The following is a 4014-nucleotide window of genomic DNA, read 5'->3' on the forward strand; positions in this document are numbered from 1 at the left end:
CCTATGTTGTTTATTTATTTAATTTGTGCTGGTACTAGAGCTTGAACTCAGGGCTGAGTACTGTCCCTTAGCTTTTACATTCAAGGCTGCTATTCTATCACTTGACCTACTTCTGTCTTCTTGGGGTTAATTGGAGATGAGAGTCTCTTGGAAGCCAGGAGCTCATTTGGTTTACATCTGTGAACTGAACTACTTAGAAGACAGAGATCTCTAAGGGTTGAGGTTCAAAGCCAGCCAGGGCTGGAAAGTTTGTGAAACTCTTATCTCCAATAAACCAACAATAGAAGCCAGAATTGCTAGCTCTGTGCAAAAAAAGTCAGGGACAGCACCTATGTCCTGAATTTAAGTTCCTAAACTGTCACAGAGAGAGGTAAGAAAGTGAGAGAGAGAGACAGAGAGAAAGAGAGACAGAGAGAGAGGGATGAAGGGAGGGAGGAAAGAAAAAGAGGAGAAAGAGAGAGAGAGGAGAGAGAAAGAGACACAGAGAGATTTGTTTGTCCAGATTGGCTTAAAAATGGGATCCTTAGATCTCAGCCTCCTGAGTAGCTAGGATGACAAACATGAGCCACCAGCACCCAGCATGGAGTTTTTTAAATATGGTACCTATTTATACATTGTGACCAGAACTAACACCGTGATTCTGATGAGGGCTGCTGAAGCACCTCCTGCCAACCTTCTACCCAGACGTGTGCTGGCCCAGGAGCCATGAGAAACAAAGTTAAATCTGCACATGCTGTTGAGCCATATTTGGTCCTAGATACCATGATGGTCCCCTAAGGCTGCCATGGACATGGGCAAACCCTATGGCCTAGAGACTCTGTAGTCTTCTTAAAATTGTAGCACAATGTATTATTTCCATGTGTACTAAATGTTTTTTAAACAAACCACGGTGATGCCAGTCAAGTAAATGACAGCATGTCCAGTTACAGACTCAGCATTTCCCAAGCATTATCTTAGATCATATTCCTTCCATTCATTATTATCATCTTAACATTAAATGCTAAAGAGCCTCCAAGGGCCCTTCAGAGAGTACTTCAGAAGAAGGTATTATTACGGGAAGGGACAGCTCCATGCATATCACTTCTCCAAACCTTCCAAGGGCTAAGATGTGGAGTGGAAGATAGAGAACTAACAGTCTTTACTGTAGACTAGTGTGTGTGCCTGTGTCCGAGTCTTCAACAGAAAAACAGGTATAAAGAGATAAAAGAATAGAAAAATTCTTCAGTACTAATGTAAAGGAAATGCGTTGACAGTTATATGATATCTTTGTATCTTACCCTAAGGACTATCAGAACAGAGCTCAAACCAAAAATTGAAAGTTTCTAAAGTGAGGCTTACAGCCTCAAGATGAGTTTTTGTTATTAAGATGATTACTTTTAGTTTTTTTCTTTTGAGATAGGGCTTACTATATAGTGGCTACCTCCCTCAAATTCATGATCCTCCTGCTTCAGCTTCTAGAATTATATGCCACACGTGAAAATATTTGTCATACGCTGAGCATCCCAAGTGAACCGTGTTTCTAAAGTCCGTATCGGCATAGTAGAGCACAGTGAATACTTGCTCACCTACAGCAGCTTCCAGACCTATGCGCTCCAATTGTTATGCCTTATATAGACCATATGTTACTTTTTTTTGGAGGGTTCCAGTTGTGGGGCCTAAACTCTGGGTCTGGGCGCTGTCCCTCAGCTCTTCAGCTCAAGGCTAGCACTCTACCACTTGAGCCACAGCGCCAATTCTGGCTTTTTTTCTTTTTGCTTATGTGGTACTGAGGAATCAAACCCAAGGCCTCATGCATGCAAGGCAAGCGCTCTACCACTGAGCCACCTTCCCAGCTCCCATATTTTACTTTTATAACCATGTTTAGTTGTATATGTTGTGTTGCATACTTTTTCTGTTTTTTTTTCCCCCTCAATGTTACTGCTCTACCACTTGAGTAACAGTTCTACTTTCTCACCTTTTGGTGGGTAATTGGAGTTGAATCTCATGGACATTTCTGCCCCGGCTGGCACAGAACCCTGATCCTCAAATTTTAGCCTCCTGAGTAACTATGATTACAGGCATGAGACACTAGTATCCAGCTCTCCCTCTCTTTCTCTCTCTCTGTCTCTCTCTGTCTGTCTCTTTCTCTCTTCCCTCTCTCTCTGTATCTCTGTCTCTGTCTCTCTCTCTCTGTCTCTCTCTGTCTGTCTCTTTCTCTCTTCCCTCTCTCTCTGTATCTCTGTCTCTGTCTCTCTCTCTGTCTCTCTCTGTCTCTGTCTCTCTGTCTGTGACATACTGGTATTTAAATTAGAACTTCCAATTTGCTAGGCAAGTCCTCTATCATTCTTTTTCCAGGGCAGCCTAAACTTTGGACTGTGATCCTATTTATACTTCTGGCATAGCTGACAGGCACACACCACTATACCCAGCATTTTCTTTTCTTTTCTTTTTCTTTTTGCCAGTCTTGGGACCTGAACTCTGTACCTGGACAATGTCCCTCAGCTCTTCAGCTCAAGGCTAGCACTCTACCACTTGAGCCACAGTGCCACTTCCGGCTTTTTCTGCTTATGTGGTGCTGAGTAATAGAACCCAAGGCCTCATGCATGCAAGGCAAGCACTCTACCACTGTGCTGCCTTCCCAGCCCCGGTGTGCAGAATTTTCTGTTGAAAATGTGGTCTCACAACCTATTTTTATCTGTTCAGGCCTTGAAGCATAATGTTTCTAATCTTATGTGTTCCTGTATACGTGCACAGGACACTATTGCAAATACTTCTTGATTCTCCCATCTCTAAGTATGTTCATTACCTCCAGATGACACCACAGAGCAGCTTCAAGGGCAAACTGATCTTTAGGTCATAAACACCTAACAATACCCTAGGATAATGGTAAGAGAGGCAAAATGATTTGTGCAGGATGAGAGCAACGGTGACAAGGAAGGTATGGATCTGACCTAGAAAGGACTCCTGGAAGCTGAGACCATGCTGGCACCAAGGCTTAGCAGTGGACGTGGGGATTCCACAGACAAAGTGTGCTGCTGTGTACACATGAGCACATTGTGCTATGGGAGGGGAGATTTCAGGCTCCAGTTTGTTTTGGGGGAAGGTCTTATGTGAGGAAGCAGCATAGGTCATTGGGCCCTGAGAGGAGGACCCCCACTTCTTTGACGATGGAATTGAATGTGGAACTCTGATAGGCAGAAAACTGTACCTAACAGTCTGGTCATGGGACACAGAAGCCAAGACTTCAGAGACAAGTACTGTATAAACAAATAGCTTGTAAACCACAGGACCAGTTTTCTATCTTTATATACTATATTCCTTAAAAGCAATAGTAAAAAAAATACTAGTCATCCCCTCGACTCCATGAAATATTTCATTAAAGAATAAAAAATAGTTTTCTCTTTAAAAAAAATGAGCACCTATAAAAAAGGTCTGATTATATGTGTAATGTTGGTTTTCGAATACTTCTTTGATTTTCCCACCTCTAAGTATTGGCATTAGCTCCCGATGACAGCACAGAAGGGTTCCAAGGACAAACAGATTAGGCTACAGAAAGTTAACAATGACTTAGGATGTAGAAGCCAAAATATGTTCGAGAAGGACGTGGTAATCAGAGAAGGCCGTGAAAGGCAAAAGGATTTGAGCTGGATGAGAGAAATAGTGACAAATAGGGCATGGATGTGACCTAGGACTGACTCCTGAAAGCTGAGTCCATGCCAGTACCTAGGCCTAGCAGATTAGGTTTGGACAAACAAGGTGTGCTGTTAACTCTGTCTACATGTACACTTAGCCATATGGGGGGGTGGAATTTCTTGGGTAAGGAAGGGGCAGAGGTCATTGGGCCCTGACAGGTGACCCTGCCTCCTTCACAATGGAATAGAACATGGAACCCTGACAGCAGGCCACGGTAACTCACAGTTGGCTCAAGCCAGCTCACTTGGCCTGTGACTCAGGAGCCAGAAACATGTTCTTGTGCTGTATTCGCAGGTCTCGAGACTCTGGTCTCAGCCAAGAGAAGTATGGGTGCCTCAGTCA

Source organism: Dipodomys ordii, unplaced genomic scaffold, assembly GCF_000151885.1.
Source record: "Dipodomys ordii isolate 6190 unplaced genomic scaffold, Dord_2.0 Scaffold11, whole genome shotgun sequence".
NCBI classification, from domain to species: Eukaryota; Metazoa; Chordata; class Mammalia; order Rodentia; family Heteromyidae; genus Dipodomys; species Dipodomys ordii.